Genomic DNA, 18,031 nt, shown 5'->3' with positions numbered 1-18,031 from the left:
CAGCGGGCGAGGCACGGCTCTGCGCCTGCGCAGGACACCTCCCCGGGGAGGGCGGGGCGAGGCGGCGGCGCTTGCGTGGTGGCCTCTCGCGCGGCTCCCCGGCCGTCCTTGCCAGCCGGGCGGGCGGGCGGCGGAGACGGCGGGATGGGGCGTGAGGCGGGGCCCCGCGCGTGAGGCCGAGGCGGAGCCGCTGCGCCGGCGACCGGGACCCCAACGGTTAGTTGCCGCGGGTGAGGGGGCAGACGGGGGTCTTCGGCCTGGCCCGGCCCGGCCTCCCGCCGTCACCGGTGAGCGGCGCGGGAGCCGGGCTGGCGGGGCGGGACGGGACAGGAGGGAGGCATGGGGGGAGTGGGGGTGGCGAATAACGGGCGGCGGGGAGCCGCCCCCCTCCGCGCAGCTACCGGGTGGGGGAGGGGAGGGGCCGTTGGGGGCTCCGCCCCCCTTCTCCCCCTCAGTCGGCCCGGGGCCGCTGGTGGCAGCTCCACAGGCCCGGGGCGCTGCCGTGCCCCGAGGTGGCTCGGCCCGGCCTGCGTGTCCCGGCGGCGGAGGCGCCGCGCTGGGGACAGGCCGTGTGCCCCAGCGGCGACTCCTCCGCCGGGAGGCCCGGGCGGGGGACCCGGCCCTTCTCCTTTGCTTGCTGGCCTTGTTGTCCCGCCGGTCCCTGCGGGAAGGGGCACCGTGCCCCTCGGGATGGGCTCCTCGTCCGCTCCGCCCGGTTTTCTGAAGTGTTTATGCGCTCCGAATCGTGCCGGGTTCGCTGTAGCTCAGGCTCGGGTGAGGGGGTCTGCTGGGCTACGGGCGAGCTGCCTGGCAGGTTGCTTTGGGGCTGCTTTTTTTGGGGGGAGGGAGAAGCCGGAGTTTTTGTGCATTTACGTTCGCCTAGAAGTCATATCTTAAAAACCAGAAAATTCTTACCATTGCTGTCATTTTTTTGCGTCTAGCATGTTTAACAGGTTCTAAGGGTGCTGTGTTTTTTACCTAATAATGTTGTTTAGAAAGCGTGTCTTGCCATACATTGTGTGTCAGTGTGTAATATATGAGTAAATAAGCAGATTTTGCTTTTAAGTGCTTATATATGTTAAAATAAACCACAAAGAAAATGGCAGGAATCCACACTGATAATTTGAAGGTATCTATTTGTGAGAATGGTGCTGTTTGGATTTTCCCCCCGCACCCTGGCGTCCCTGAGGTTAATGGTCATCCTCAGTGAGGAATAATTATAGAATCATCGAATCGTTAAGGTTGGAAAAGACCGTTAAGATCATCGAGTCCAACCGCTAATTATAAAACATAATAGGCTAAGTCCTTTTTACCAGTTATATAAACCAGATGGATTTGTGTAAGTTTGTTTTTTTTTCCAGCACTGCAAAACAACCATCATTACATTCTTATACCTATTTCTCACATGGAAAGCACTTGAAGCACTAACCATGCGTGTTCAGCATTGCTATAATGCACCCATTCGAGTGTGATGTTAAGGCTCTGTTGGATATGATGCAGGATTGTAATAGATGTGAATTTATTAGCAAGCTTAAAGAAAAATGGGAGAGAGATCCCTGAGGTTTGGGTTTTTATGTCATTTGAGGTGTTGCATACAGCTTCTGATGAATGATGCCATACGGCGGCTTCAATTCATTGTAGTACAGTCCATAGATAGTATCATTATGCAGCCAGTGTGACACATACTCTTGAGGGGCTCTTTTCTACAGAGCAGTAAAATAGAAATAAAAAAAAAGCAACTTCCAAACTGTTCTGGTTTTGAGTGTTTACTATTTCTAAGTGTTTGAAATTTACTAACCCCCTGCTGTAATGTTCTAGGTAGCTAGATCAGAAATGGGGTGTTTATTCTGGAGAAGCAGGGAACTTCCCTGTTGTAGGGATCTCGATTCTAGCTTTCAGAAAATAAGTGGTGTTCTTTAGTCTTCCCACATCTGAAATAGAAGATAGGAATAGCTGCCTCAAAATTTTAATACTCCAGATGTAACTCTGGCATTATTCTCTCTTAGTTAAGGTGTATTTAGGGATGGGAGGGCTATGCCAGAATATATTGTCTCAGTATTGCAAAAACTGCATTCTTGTTTCAGGGCGGCATGGCTTAATTCTGTACCTGTAGTTAAAGCAAAACTGATGTGTGTATGCACTGTATCTAACACTTTGGGATTCTGATCTCAGTTGTACCCTTTAGGCACTTCCCTAATATGTTTTAGCTGTATTTTCTTACAGAAAAGGTTTGAATGTTTTCTGAGTAAACACTGCTGTTTCTTATAAGCTGTTTTTAGACTAATATGGAAGATGCTGCTGTTCAGCAATAAATACCAACAAATGCAAATCTGCTTTCCTTCTGTGAAGCTTGATGTCATGTACCCGGCCTCAAAATGCCAAAATAAAGTATAGTATGACATTTATCTTCAGCTTATTGTATGTCTAGTATAATCTACTAAGCTTTTCTCTGAACTAATGCACCTGATTATTTTGAATCATTCACTGATTCGCTACCCTTAAAACCAGTCATGGTTTGCCATATGCCTGCTTCAGATTTTCACCTAAAGAATTTATCAGCTATTCCTGCTGTTCACCTGAGCCTCATAGACCATAGTTTTCAAACTGTTGCTCAAAAAAAAAAAACCAACTCAAATGAGCCCATGGTTGGGCTGGAAGTAGCCTGCGGGAGGCTTGTACTTAGGCTGCATCCCCAGACATGTGGTGTTGAGAGGAGAGGTGGTTGCTGTCCAAATAACAATTACATCTTCTGCCTGCCATGGCAGAAACTGGAAAGGTAAGGATGTGGGTTGATTTTAGGACAAGGAAAGGTATGACTCCTTTCCTCTCCATACTTCTTCCCATCCCAGCCATCTCTCACCTTTTGGGCTTGACATCAGCGAATACAAACTTGGTTGAAGCTGTGAAGGTGTCGTAGAGTGACAGAGCCATCCATGTTGGTGGTAGCAACAGCAAGCCTTTGTTTCTGAAGCTGAGTAACAGCAGGGATCCTGAGCTCCCTGCTTCCAGTTTTTCTTTAGGCTGCAGTAGAAAGAGGGGGATGACTGCTTATTTGGGGCAGCTGCTGGGAAGTGGGGTGGGGAGGGTTATATGTAATTGTCAGAGTAAGGAGTGGTGATCCTGTACAGAGGCTCACACAACACTCAGCTCAAATTTATCCAGAGAGATTATAGTTTATTCTGTCCTGTTTCTAGAAAACAGTGTGCTAGGAAAAATTATTATATTTAGGTTTCATCACTAAAGTGCTGTGGCACTTTTGAACTAGTAGGGAAGAATTTGTGAAAAAGACAAATACAAAATACAGTGACTTCAGTGGATTAAATAATTTATTAAGAAGGTAAAAAACAAAGTTAATACCTAAACAAAATATGTCTGACCAGAAGTATTTGGGAGATACAACTGGGGTTCTTAGTGTCATTTATTATTAGTTGTGTATTGAAAAAGCAGAAGGCATCTTTTTTTCTTGTCTAATCTATGAATTCCAAGTATGCATGTGAGACTGAGATCTAACAATTAAAAAAAAGGAGATTTCAATGTTTAGGAGTGATCTGTTCACTACCTACAAGTAGTATTTCTTTTTGTAAATAAGAAAGATCTATTTAAATAGAGACGTGGTTTGGTATTTTTCTCCTTGTGTAGCTTCTTTAATACTAAGTAAACAAAAGCACAGATAATAAACATTTCCCAGTTTCTCCCAGAAGCAGCTTGGCATAACATCTTGACTGAAAAATAACAACTAATTATTTAATAAACACAGAATTTTATAATAAGAAAGAAAAAGTGCTCATGAGTTGCTAAAACAGTAATAATATGAATCTGAATAAGTATAAGTATAGTGAGATGTTTAGTAGCATGAATTAATGTGGTGTGGAGCCCAGTTTAAAAAAAAAGTAGAGAAAATGTTATGTTTAGGTTTAATCAAATTTAATATTGTTATCTATGTGCAACATTAAGTCATGCAGTTGTTCTGATATAGTAGTAATTGAAGGGCATTATATAAGTCGCTTCTTCCTCATTGGTGTGCTCTTAATTGTTAATAGCTTGTTATCTATCCATTTGTTTTAAGTGCTGGGGAGATATGTAGAAATACAAACCTTAAGCAATCAATGTAACTATAAAATTTCTTTAAGAGAAGGTTTACGATCCTTGGTGTTAGAGATGAATTTATGGTATGACCTTGTAGGCAATCCCTGGCTTGCTTCCATCTGGGCTACTGTCTTTCCTGGAGGAAGCAGGGAACGGCTTAATGATTCTTGCCAGCTACAGCCAACACGAAGCACAGTGCTGGGGAAGACCTTGCGGAAGTGTGCAGAGATGCACTGTTTTACCTTCTGGGGGGTACACTTTTTCATAGGAGTAGTTGCTGCCCTCTACTTCAGTGTGATGGAAGAGGCAGCTTTGCAACGAGTAGGAACAGATTTCTCATTTGCACGCGGCCTTCTTTATTCTCCTTCTTGCTCACAAGGAACTGAGCTTTTTTAAACTGGCTATTTTGGTCTTTGGAGGCACACAAGGAAAGAGAGGGATGAGTGATGGCTGCTTGTGTCAGGTGGGAAGGGGCCAGATGGCTGCTGCTGTAGGGGAAGAGTGAGGAGTTGTAAGGTTTGGCATTCCAAATCAGACAGAATGCAAATTTGGACAAAAATGAAAATTATTTTACGGAAAATAAATTTAGTTTCAGGTTGGCTGTTTTGTACATTTGCTAGCAGTGAACAACTCTCCACTCGAGTCAATTCATGTAGTTATGCATAGATAGAATGTATTTTTGTTTCATTTTGTTCTCTCTAGTATGAAGATTTCACATTCCTATGATCTAGCTTAAGTCAGTGCATGAAGTCGACTTCCTGTTTCACAGTTTCAGTAGGATCCCTGGGCTTCTGTATTACAGGTGTCTGAGCCTTGTGCTAGAAGGCAGACATCTGGCAGGAAGGAACTCTTGGGACTGAACATAGATCTCTGGTACTACCAGAGCTTGAGCTGGACACATGGTTTTTAAAAACAAAATGATAATAATAGTGTTAACTTGGTGCTTGTGGAAAAAGAGCTATCACAGTGCCAAAAACTGCAGCTTCTCTTGTTCACAAAAAAATTAGTAAAAATTCTGCAAGGATATCACTTCACTTTAAAACCATACCTAACTTTTTAAAACAGAAGGTACACTTAAGAGTTAGAAGCTATAATTTTAATGTTTTTTTCTATATTAACTACTGTGAAATGTAACATTTAACTTACCCTAGTAATTAGACTTATTGCTACTTTAGTATTTCTAGCCTGTCCAGGTATGTGTGTTAAAATATAAGCATCCCCAGTCAAAGTGCAGAATTCTTTCGAATGTTGCAGTGAAAATAAATTTTCACTGATTTTTCTTAGCGTTGATTACATTGAATGCTAAATGTAAATTCTAATGCTAGATATGCCAACAATGAAACTCTCATTTAATGGTATTAGTAGTGTTTTTCCTATCACATTAGTATGGAATTCCATACTTCTTGGTTATTGTTTTCCTCTGTTCAATACACTACTTTCACGTACTTAATATTGAGTGTATTAATTTAATATTGCCTCATGTAAGATAATTAAATTGGCAGATATTTTACTATATTTGTAATTATCTAACTCCGTAGATTTTAATATTGTGAACCACATGCTATATAAAAGCATAATGCTAATCTGTACAAAACCTAAAATACCTTTTTTTTTTTTTTAATTGGATTCAAAGAAGAGTATCATCTGACACCCTCCTTTTAATTTTCAGTTGTGGTGGCTTCAAAGGAGATGCTGTTCTTTTAAGATAGCCTAAAGAGCTTTTCATATTTGATCGGATTTTTTAAATTGATTGACTGGAATAAAAATGTAAGAGCTTGAGGGAAGAAAAAAATTAACTGATTGAATAGATTTACCCAGAAACTCCTTGCTTTATTTCAGTCTAGTGGATTTAGTTTTTCTTGTTCTCCAGATGTTTTAATTTTTACAAATTCTGTAAGTTTTTCTTTGTGATGGCCACTTGCAAGCTAACCTTAAATGCAGAGATCTTTCACAGGTCACGCTTCTGAACTTTTAATCTTGAAATTTGGAGGTGCAGTTCTCAAATTTGTACGACTCATACCACTGGTGATCAAGCGTGCTTTTATCAGTTGTCTTTTGAAAATTATTTTAACAGTTGTTGGAGGAAATGAAACTTTGCAGCTGAAAGAGGAAGCAATGAATATGTGGAGTTCCTACTTTGTTGTCTCAGTGGTTCAATAAATTAATGTGACTGACATACTAAGATGTAGACTCAAATCCAAGTTCCTTGATAAAGGTCATTCAGAAGAACTAATTTTCTGGCAATGACTATTACAAACATTTCTTGGAATATGCCAAAATCTGTATACCCAACCAAAAAACAATGAAGAAGTTGCATCGGTTGTTACCTGCAACATTCCTTTTGTGTGCTACAATTTTGTGATATTTTATTTATTTTATGGTAAAGCTGCCTTACAGTTTTCTATTATGGTTTGGCGGCTTTTGGTTGCCAGTTCTTTGTAAATCCTTCTTTTGTAAGTTTTTAATATCCTATTTCAGTCAGACCTCGAAGACATCTAAAAGATACACAAATGTATGTCACCAAAGTTTGCAGTTAGTGCGTATCACTAGAACAGTCAGTTACAGATGCATATTTTTGACAGGTAATAACATTTGGTGTTTTTTAGTACTTACGAGCGAGGGTTTCACCACACTTGAAAATGTCTTATAGTGACAGAGGCAGTTTATTTTTGGGGGGGGCAGGAGAGGACAATGGCACTATTTGGTCTTATATATACACCAGGGTTTTCATTAAACTACCTACACTAATTTTATTTAAAGCAGCATGAGTTTGCTTGTGTAGACAAGACTACGCAACAGATTTGGGAATGGCAGGCAGCACTTCTTTGGTCCAGTGCTATCAGATACTGAACTCTTTTGCCAGCTGTGAAGGATACATACTTTTACTGTCTATTTGACTTGTTATTCAGTTGATTTTTATTGTATTTGGCAAGTAAATTGAAAACAACAATCACTGTGTGTTTCATAAGGTATGGCGTTTTTATGATACTCTGAAGCCATAGGATTGCTGAAAATTACTGCATATAGGTGCTACAGACTGAGCTCAATCTTGTTTTAGAAAATATATGTGAATTTAATTTTAAATTCTAAGGATGTTTATACATTTTTCTATAAAGCTGGTGTTTCCATGTATGTTTTTTTGTAAGGCTTTTTGGCTATGTAAATTGGCATAAAAGACAAATATTGTGAACTTGTGGGTCCTGCTACTGTTTCAGTAATTGGTAATTTAACTCGTCAGTCTTCGCCGTAGTCGCCTCTGAAGAAGCCTTTGCTGGCTGCAGAGGCAGGTTCCTGCTTCCCAGCTGTTCACTGCAGAGAGGAACCCTGGAGACCAGCTGCTGCCTCAGGCTGGGTGGTGCCGCACCTTGCCTTGAATGTATTTGGGAGTGTTTTCAGTGTTCACATGCATGACGTTTTGCAACATCTCAGCCCTGGAGGTGGTGATGCTAATCATAATTAATAATCTACTGAGCTTATAAATATTTAAATTTACTTTCCCCTTGGGTATTGTGTGAATCTGGGGCAGAGGTGGAAAACAGAATTTGTTAATCCCAGCTCTACATACGGTACTGAAAAAAAAAACCAACCCAAAAATTTAGAAAATTGCAGAAGGGCTAAACAATTAATGTGGTCTTGATGAAGTGTTGACATTGGCATTGATGGGAATATGTCTGAAAAGAGGAGATGATATAGTCCTCTCCTTGTGTGGAAACTAATATACCATGGTAAAAAAAAAAAAAGATTATTTTATTTTACATATAGCATGAGTTTGACAGACATCAGCATCTATTCCAGCAGGTTGCACTGCTATAGACGTAATGTGGATCAATAAAACTATTATTTTGTTGTCATGGCTCAGAACAGATCTCCAAATGAAATAAGCTCCATCAGAAAAAAATCTTTCAGTGGTAAAACTGCATCTACAATGAGGCTTTGCTAAAAACTGCTGTGCTAGGAGCACAGAAACATTATACTCCTATCCATTATAGTTAAGTTGGGAAAACATTTGCATGCAACCCAATATCCAGTTTTTACTCAATATGGGCCTAATAGAACAGCTGGTGAAGGCAGAAGGGGAGTCTTTGCTTTCACTTTGCTTTCTAGGTCAGTAGCCACTGATGTTAGAGCGATAATATACAGGACTGTTTAAGCCAAAACCAAATGTGCTGCAGATAGACAGAGTTGTCAAATAGTCAGCAGATAGACACAGTTATTAAATAATCACTGAAAATAATCAGAGAAGCTGTTTTGAAAACAATTTTTCTAGATCAAAGTCTGTCTCTTCCTTTCTGCTGTGACAGTAGAATGGGTTTTATCTCAACCACCATAGTTCTGTTTTAATTTAATATTCACTAAAAGTTGGATATGATTTGCCTGTGTTACATTGGAACATGCAGGGTTTTAAACATGAAAAAAAATCATACATGGAAACTGATCATCTGTGTCGTGTATCACACTATGAAGAGATCCAAGCAAAGCTGTTCTTAGTTTCTCCTTATGTTATAGAGTTGTCAGTTCAAGTGACAGACTGTAATTATAGATCTCTTCGCCTGTGTTCAATACATGGTGGCAAAAATTCAATGTAAAGCACAAGAAACTTAATTATCACAGTTTTAACCCTAAAGCTTTGTGTGTCATTAATATACTTTCAGAAAATGCTTATATCCGAGAACAATAAGGCCTTAGAATGGAATATTCTTTCCCTTTGGTAAGGTAAACTAGACTATTCATACTGACCTCCCAGTTAAAGGATTATGAAGTGACTTCTGTAAAATGAACTTAATGCTGTTTGAAAATTCTATGAATAAAATAATGGTCACAATTCAGCCAATTCACTGAAGAAGTAGGGTACTTCTAATTGATTTTTCTACATTCAGCCTGAAAAATAATATCTCAATAATCGATTAAAAAGTGACACTGTCTGGATTCAGCATGCAGTACCTCATGCAGCATGTGCGCTCTTTGTAGTTTCCTCTACGTATTAAGCAGGTTTATGCAGCTGACCAAGCGTAGTGAGACTTGATCTGTGCCAAACTCAGTGTGCTGGTAGATGGTCCCAAGTGGCTTTTAGAGGACAAACCAGCAGACACAAGTTAAGCAGCCTTTGTAGGGGAGCATGCCTGTTGTGGTTTTCTTGTAATTGGAATGGATAAAAAAGATGATGATGATGCAGTGGCATTGGCATCTGCCTGTACATGTCAGCTGAGTATTTTCCCAAAAGTTCCATAGAGCTTGAACTCTACCTGCTGGCAGGAGCCTTGTGATGTGTTACTGCATCTCTACTGCTGCCGTTGCTTTTGCCAGGTGAATTATTGCTGTTACAGAAATGCCAGTGTGTTACATTACATGTTTCTGGTGTGTAGGCATGTCCCAAATTTGTTGCCAATGTTGAATCCAAAGTTAAGTGTCTTTAATATCTGCTGTTTATCCCTATAATTTCTAGTATTTTAGCACGATAGCTAATGCACTCTTAAAAAAAACACACCAACCAAAAAACAACAAACCAAAACCCAAAACAAACACAAAAACTAAAACTAGGCTATATATAGTCTTAGATTTTTTTTTTTTTTTTAAATTGCACAGTGGAACTGAGTGTGCAGAGCTCTGGCCTCTCTGGAAAACTAGACTCTGTTCCCTGGAGTGTCATGGTCAGTCTGTAGATGCTTTTCAAAGAATAGCAGAAATGCTTAAACCTCCAGTAAAATATTTTATGCCAAATCCATTGACTTCTCTTCTGCTTAATTTTTTTAATGTACTTTTTCACTCTGATGATCAGCACTTGCTTTTTTAACAGCATTTGTAGTACCTTCAGCTCAACCAGTCAGGATTTTGTGTTTGTTTTTTTTTTTAACTGACTCCACTAAATGGACTGCTGTTCTCAGGTTGGCTGAGTTCAGGTACTGGAGTGTGACTGAAGGATGCTGTAGTTTAAATCCTTGATATGGGGAATTTGCTATTAAATAAATGTACCCCATGAACTGATAAAAGTATAAAAATTAGTCTTAATTTGCTAGATCATAATTGTTGTATGACTTGCTGCAGACCTTTGGTGACTAGGGATTAGACAACTCTTCAAAATACCTGTTAGAAAATGTGAATTTTGTAAAACTTGTTAAAAAGTCCTGAGGGCAAACAAAACCTGAGGTGATGCTATGTTTATAGTGACTGTTGGAAAAGTAAACTGCACACCTTTTATTGCATTTCCTCCCTCCTCTGTTAAGTGGTGAAAGTAAAACTTTCTGTTCTGTTTTAAAAACATTAGTGCTGGCACAAGTGGGGATTTGGAGAGGTAGACAGGAGAAAAAGGGGCAGGGTTGTCATGCCAGGAGTAATTCTAAGGCCAATCTAAGCAATAGCGGGTATTATATATGTTGTACATTGTGGCATTTTTCAGAAGTATAGGAGGGTTTGATACATTTGCAGGACAGTTCATATTATTCAATTCAGCTCTCAATAGTTTAGCCCTTATCAATAGTTACCACATTTTCATTTGGGCTGAAAATTGCTCGGTTCGGTTTCTTGGGCTGGTATTTAAAAATTTAAACAAAACACTCTCACCAAATTCTTTCAAACTATTTCTGAGAATTAAGCTAGCAGGAAATAAAATCTCTTGAATTAAAAATATTTTGGTAATCAGACAAATCTTTTAATGCTATTTGCATTTTAGAGTGGAAACCTAAGTTTGGCTGGAGATGACCTTCCGAGTTCCCTTGCTTATCTGTGGACCATAGTTTTCAGAAGCATTTATTAAAACTGAATGTGGGAGAAATAGAAGGGAGCAAGGGAAAAACCTGGGAAGCTGTGAGCAGCCAAGCGGAGAGATTAGTTGAGGCATTGGGTGTGGAGGAGAGAAATGGTGAGACTGAAGTTGCACATGTCTAGGTGCTGAACACCTGCATGATGAGGAGGAGGTTGTGAGAGAGAAGAGGTACAGTCCTGATGGTGGAGGAATTGGACTGCAGGAGCGGGGAATGAAGAAACTGATGGAGAGGGACTGAGCCTGGGAAGCAGTGGGACTAGACCACTGAATAAGAAACTAGTGTACTGGGCTTAAGTATGATTAGGAAAGGAGTTGGTGTTTGTGGCACCAAGAGCACAGGGACCAGGAGCAGGATTCACAGGGAGTAAGACTAGAGAATCATGAACAGTGGACCAGCATTGTCCCAAGAAGTTTGAGGAACTGGAAGTTATTCTTCAGGTAGGCAGTAGCAGTTGTGACGCAGGTAGCTGATTAGTCAAGGTATTCCTGCAAAAGTCTGGCCTGGTTACAGTGCCCATCTGCCTCATGATGCAGAGTGGAGACCTTCTGCTTGTTACGCCAGAAACATGCAATGTAAAGCAATTAAACAGTAGTCTTTCCAGTTGTTAGCTGGCCAGTTATTTCCAAGAATGCCATTGTATGTGTGGTTATGATCATAATGTAATGCACAGCTTTGAAGCTGCTTCCGTGGCAGTTGATTCAGCTGGGGAAAGATGTGTAGCGGGGCTTGCTGAGATATTCCTGGATGGGAATAAGCATGGGAGCCGTGTGTGGCATAGTTCATGTAACCTCTGTATATGGCTTTGTTTGTTACCCTGTAACAAAGATTTGTGCCTAGGCTTTTCTCCTAGACTACCTGCTTTAGCTTGCTCTGGAGCAGACAGCAGGATGTAAACTGTGACAGCAAGCATCAGCAGGGAAGTACGATGTTATGGCAAAACTGGCAGTGTGACAGCGTAGCCAGCGCAGGAGGCAGAGTCGTGGGACAGGGTCTTTTCCTATGTGGTTATGGTCAGTCTCTTTTCAGGTGTGCTGTCTCTGGAGCAAAGCATTTAAGTCTCCACGGGGTCCGAGTTTTGTTTTCCCCAAGACGTCTGTTGGAAGCAGCCTGTGCATTGCATCCTGATGGAGATCTACAGAATTTGTAGGCTTGAGGCTGTGATACTTTCCCTGAAGTGAACCAAATTGGAAGGCATATGTTACCACATATCTGGAGATTTTATCTTCTTGTGATTATAAGACTTTATCATAATGTTTAACAAGGTTTCTAATATTTCTAAAATGTCTATGGCATTATTTAATTATTTATTTTAAGGTTGGCTGTCTACTGAATGGATTAATGAAGAGCTGGAGTACCCTCAATAATAGGGAATAACCTCGATACTGCTACATACTCTGAATGTGAGCTGGCTCCTGCAAGAGTCCACTCGAATATGGATGTGGTCTATAGCTCTCTGATTGTTGACAGCTAAGGAGTTTTGTGTATTTGTATATTGCTACTTCTGAGTTGGTATGGACTCTTAGAGCAGAACTTGAAATACTTTGGATGGTGCTGTAATTGCAGCAGACTTTATCCACCTACAGGTAAATGAGAGAACACACAAGCTTGTTCGTTACTTTTAGAGCTGCTTTGATGCCGGCATTATGGTTGAAAAATGTACAGCTTGCTCCTGTGTGACTTGAGTTGTGTGATTACACACTCTCCTTTAAAGTAAGGTTTCTAACATTCTCATAGCATCACATATCCTGGAAAGTAATCAGGTTTAGGAGCTGAATGCTGCTATGCAGTTTGCATTTTGTTCTTTCTCCAAAAAATCTTCTGAAGGCCCTTCTTAAGGCTTTAATTATCGCCAGTTATGAAGAATGCGTGACTCACAAGGGAGTTACTTAATGCTATGTTTATATGATTACTTGAGGCTTGTGAAATTTTAAACTTGCTTTACCTGTCTACATGAAGCACTTCCCTTTTCTTTCTCATTTCATGGCCATTCTTATTAAAGAAAGGGAAGGGCACTGTGTATGTAACTGGGTATTGCTTGTTAAATAAAATAGATGATCTCTGATGTCATTTTGCTACTTGACAGCATGGCAATATTTCAGTCTAAGAAATGTTTGAGTGAAAGCCATGTTTTGTATTAAGCTTTTCTGTATGTATCTTTTTATTTCAAAACACAGCTTAAACTATTGTGTTTTATTGCAGTAATAAAAGCTCAGAACAATTTGAGTAAAACATAAATGGTTTATTAGCTTTAAGCTAGTAAAAACTTTGTTCTTTGCCTAAGCTCTTGCTGTAGCTGACAACCATCAGTAGTTATAAGATGATTAATTTGGGGCATACTTAACGATATCCTCTACTCTTGGAAGGGCCATGGTTTTAATGGCCTCCCACACTTTGCAATAGTCTGAGCCAGACACAGAACTTAGATGTGTCTCAGACATTGCATAGTCTTGATAAATAACTTAATGCTAACTGTCTTCTCATCTCCAAGTCATCTTTTTCACCTACCTCAGCAGTTGTATGAGTACCACTCATAGTTTCTGAAGTGCTGTGACATGCTTAGACCACAAGCGATAGATTTTTTTTTTTTTTTTCTTTCCTCTTCTGGTTTGTTACTTTCCAAAATAGAGCTATGCTTATTACTAGGATAGTTTTTGTCCAAAAGCAGTGTGCCTCATTTCTTTGAGTAACATCAGTTTCTTCACAGATCTTCCAGGTCTTTTGGACTGAGACATACCATGATGAGGCACTGCTGTGTTCTGGACCTTGGTTTTGGGTAGTTGCAATAAAGCAGACTCTGGTAGCTGAGTAAGTGTTCCCACTCTGCCTCCATCCCTTGATTACTGACTTCTTGGGATTATTTTCAATGTAACACCCAGATTTTGAGAGTATGCCTCTTTGTGGCAAAATGGGATGAACTGGGGATATCCGCTGTGCTTCAGATGTGATCTTGCATAATGTTTGTTGCAGAAAAATGCTCTGTGTCCTTCATTCTGCCCAGCAGCTTTACAAAATAATATCTGTGCATGCCATCACCTGCTCTAATTTGCTTCTGCTGTTGCAATTGGTTACGAACCACAAAGTCAAAATACAGACTCAGCGCAAAATAGAAATAATAGAGCATTCTGTACTGAATGAAAGAGCTGTGAGTTTGGTCTTTCAAACCTTTTTTTAACATGTTCATTTTAGATGACACACTGTAATAAGTGAGATCTATTAAAGCTGGCTGTTGTGTCTCTCTGTCTTCACTATTCTATGGTTTTTCCAAATCTCAGCTGTTTAGTATTAATTTTTACTTACTAGATAAGTAGCTTAGGCTGATTCTTTTTTTAGGAAAGAGTTTAGCTATTTTCTAAAGTGAGGCTAGGAAAAGCACATTATTTTGCCCATGCAGGCATCTTCCTTCCTCTCCCCAACCCACAACGCTGTGCTTGATGTATGGTCTTGAAAAATCATAGTGCCGTGATGGCGAGGAGTTTTTGTGTTAAGGACAAACCTTCTGCTTTCCACGTTTAAAATCTCTTTTAATTTAGTCTTTCCTTGGGGGATAGAGGAAAGGTCACACTTCTGCATATGTTCAGTGGAGGCTGTGTATTTTTCACACTCAATTATTCTGAAGGCTCAGCTCCATGTTGAGCAGGAAGATGGTTCAAAACACTGCATTTCAGGAGTACTGAAAAGAGTAGCTATGTCTGAGGAGGCGCTTGAACTGCGAGAAGCTCTCTGATGCTGTCATTTAATAGCATGTAATAGCTCCTGTGAAAGAAGAATCAAATGTCAAGTGAACAAGAACTGGTGGGAGTCAAGGAGCCTGCTGTTGGTGGGGAGGTAAGGAAGAAGATGACTTCTTGTAATACTAGGGAGAGACTGAGAGCCAGTGGGAGAAATGGGGACAAGGTGAGAAGATAATCATGAGGAAACAAAAGACTTCAGCAGAAAACAACATCCAGGAAGAAACAGGAACTGATATCTAATCAGATAGAAGAAACAGAAAGAAGAGGGAGAACTTTATTGGCAAGGAAGCGGTGTGCAGCAGGAGAGTAGGAACCAGCTGAATAAAGAACAAGGAGTGGGGAAAGTGGGAGGCTGAGCGAGGAGCCTGGGTCACAGAGACCAAAGCAGACGAAGAACACATTGTGTGTGATATACTGAGGGTGACAAAAGGAGTCAAGACAGGAACTGTGGGAGTACTGGCACTGAGTGGTAAAGAAATCAAACCTTGAAGTTATGGGGCAAATACTAAGAATGAAGTAAAATCTGGAGAGATGAAACTGTGTGTGTAGTATCACAAAACATCTGCCCAGAGAGGGAGGCTGCAATCCTGTCATCATGGTTCTGCCACTCTTCTGCTTTCCACCTTTAGTGCTTGTTGAGCTCTTCCATGAGCAAGCTCAGCAGCAGAAGCCTGTTGGAGCAGCTTGCAAATTGAATCATCTCACAAAGGGGTCTTGGGAGAGCAAACTACTAGAACTGAGGGGCTGTGTTAGTGGGGGGAGTAGCATGACCTTCCCCACATGGCCATAGTGAGCTGTTAAATCTCGTGACAGATGAGTGCTGCATAGGTGAGGAGAAGCAATTTGAAGCAAGGAGCCCGTTGCAGAGAAGAGGCAGGACTGAAGCAGTAACAGGTTGGAAAGAAAGGGTCAATCTGAGAGGGAGAAGTTGGCAGAAGAATCAGCCTGTTAGAAATGTGAAATGTTCCTTCACAAAATGCTGAGAGAACCCATGATTTTTTCAGTGTCACCATTTTTGCTGTCAGCAAAAACTTGTAAAAGCTGGTGGAAAGGTGCAGATTTGTATGGCAACAGGGCATTAACATCCATTAGCAAAAGTGGAAGAGGTTTTTGCGGTAGACCTAAATGCACTGATTCTGCTGATAAGTTTTGATATAATTTGAACATGGTGGAATTTCTCCCTTATTTGAAGGCCTAGGAAATTATGGTTATAGGAAAGTAATGCTTCCTTAAAGTTGTAAAATAAAAATATGAAACTTAAGTGCAGTCTTAATTTGTTGTGTTTCAGGGATGCGCCATTATCTTTAGTGTCTCGACTTTACCCAGACTAAAGAATGAACAGTATTAAAAGGCCTCATGAGCATGTTGTTTCTCATCATAATTCTGTGTCTTACTATGCCCTATTCAAATCCTGATCTGAGTAACTGTTAATTTCCATAAGCACTCTGTGAATGATTTCCTGTAGTAAGATACTTTGTTTCATACAAACACTAAATTTTCAGTCTGTCGTGCATACAGGGAATCGAATGATGAGAGTTCAAAAAAATAAAAACCCCAACAACCAAAAAACAACAGTCCCATTGCCCCCCAGTCACACACCCGCTTAGCTGGACACATTTAACCTGGCAAAACACAATTCCATATTATGTTTTTCCATACCAATCTGTAAATAAGACCCTAGGAGTTGAGTAGCTAAGTAAAACCCTGCTGAAGAATGTTGTGGGACACATGGGCTAGGTCTGGCTTCATCCCAAGAGCTCTGCCAGGGTCTAGAGGCAAAGCATGTGTGTCCTTATTTTCCAGGGTGGTGTTCATGTGCCTTTGCAACGACATTGTCCTTTCCCTCTGGGCACTTGCCCATCATGCCCACTGTAGATATGGACTGATTTGTAGGTGTGGTCCATCCTGTTCACTTACAAAAATTATAGGCAATATTTCTAATTTCATTCTATCAGTTACTGTTGAAATACTGTCGGTTGTTCAACAACTTTTGGTAGATTTTGGTGGGGTATTTTGGGTTCTGTCTTTTGGGGTAGGGCTGGGTTTTTTTGGTGGTTGAAATGCAAACAGGTGCTGTGCACAAATTTTACAGATCATTCTGATACCCAGGTGAGATGCAGTAGTATTGCCAGTCTGTGTCATTGGTAATATTGAAAGTGCTTGTATAATCGGAAGTTTTGACCTTTTTTGAAATCTGTAGGATTGAAGCTTTAGATATCTGGACATTCTCCTAAAACGTCTTATTGGAGCACTCTATTTACTTGTTTAAACACAATATCAAATTAGCATAGCAGTGAAGTACTTGAAATCCATTAAAAATGTAACAAAACCCAACAAGCATGACAAAAAAAAAAAAAGGCTGTGCCTCGTGTTAATGCTATTCTCTTTAAAAGAGGCTTTCTGCTTTTGCATAGCAAATTATAGTCTGGTCTGTATGATGTGTCAGGAGTTCCTGCTTAGCAAGTATGTATCATTTATTTCTCTGAATGAGGGTTTTATAAAATACTGGGTATCCATGATTGTTTGCCTAACTTAGCAAAGGGTTGACTACTTTCTTCTTAATCGTAATCTATATATCAACATTAAATAGCAGGAGTACCAGAGGTGACTGTAGGGCCCAAAGGCTAGGGCAGAAGCCACAGCTATTAATCTGGGTATACTCTTGTCATAACTAAAATATTTAAGGAAATAGGTTTCATATGGCTTTTGTGTGTAATCTTATAACGTGTTTTAATTCTGTTTTTTGAGGCCATGGCTGCATAGTCACTGCTTTAAGTCTGCAGTGCTGGGCACCTTCCCCCAACTCTCTCAGCCTTCTTTGTGCTTGCCCTGATGCTGCATAGAGAGTCAGGCTATGGAACTGATATAGCCTAAAAAAACCAAACCAATAATCTTCTGTTTGTCTTCCAGTAGATCAGTTTTCTTTCAGCAGCAGCACAGCAGCACAGATTGACGTTGGATTACAGTTAGCATGTAACCATGACATGATCTCTCATCCAAGTATACCAGCAGGTGTGGGAAATATCTTTTTTTCTTCCTGGGGTTTGCTCTATTTCTGTTTTTCTTTCATCCCTTGGAAAGAAGGGCTTGTATCTGAGGGTGATCATTTATACATAAAGGGCCAAATTCAGCAAAGCAGGCTCCGGAGTTGTGATGTCCTATACAGCATATCTGTTCTGTAGAATTTCTGCAATTTATCTGCGCTAGGAAGAGTGTTTTGCTTACAAGTTCCGTTGCTGAGAATTTATGTATTGACTTCCTTCATCAGTTTTCATCTTAGCTTTTATTTGGTCATAAATCTCAAGCAAACAACATGCCAGCATCTGGGTGTAGATGGTCTGATATAGCCTTTGCAAATGTGCAGTTGTTGTTGTATCCCAGAAAAACTTAATCATTCTTTTTCTACCTTCTTTAATTTGCATTGGCATAATTAGAAGATGGATTTGACTTTAG

At 40.3% G+C, this 18,031-nt stretch overlaps 1 protein-coding gene across 3 annotated transcripts in view; it reads left to right on the top strand.

Annotated features, from left to right (window-relative positions):
• The first annotated feature begins 77 nt into the window (after positions 1-77).
• RALBP1 (ralA binding protein 1) overlaps positions 78-18,031 on the top strand; it is a 35,811-nt gene continuing 17,857 nt past the window's right edge. Inside the window, exons 1-2 of one of the 3 annotated variants that reach the window (XM_075084682.1) lie at positions 112-216; positions 17,492-17,590. The gene's annotated coding sequence lies outside the window, so the exon portion shown is untranslated. Of the gene's footprint in view, positions 288-17,491; positions 17,591-18,031 lie in introns of all 3 variants that reach the window. The other 2 variants (XM_075084680.1, XM_075084681.1) reach the window with 2 other exon arrangements.

This window comes from Phalacrocorax aristotelis, chromosome 2 (genome assembly GCF_949628215.1).
Source record: "Phalacrocorax aristotelis chromosome 2, bGulAri2.1, whole genome shotgun sequence".
NCBI classification, from domain to species: Eukaryota; Metazoa; Chordata; class Aves; order Suliformes; family Phalacrocoracidae; genus Phalacrocorax; species Phalacrocorax aristotelis.
This window is presented reverse-complemented; position numbering and strand designations above follow the sequence as displayed.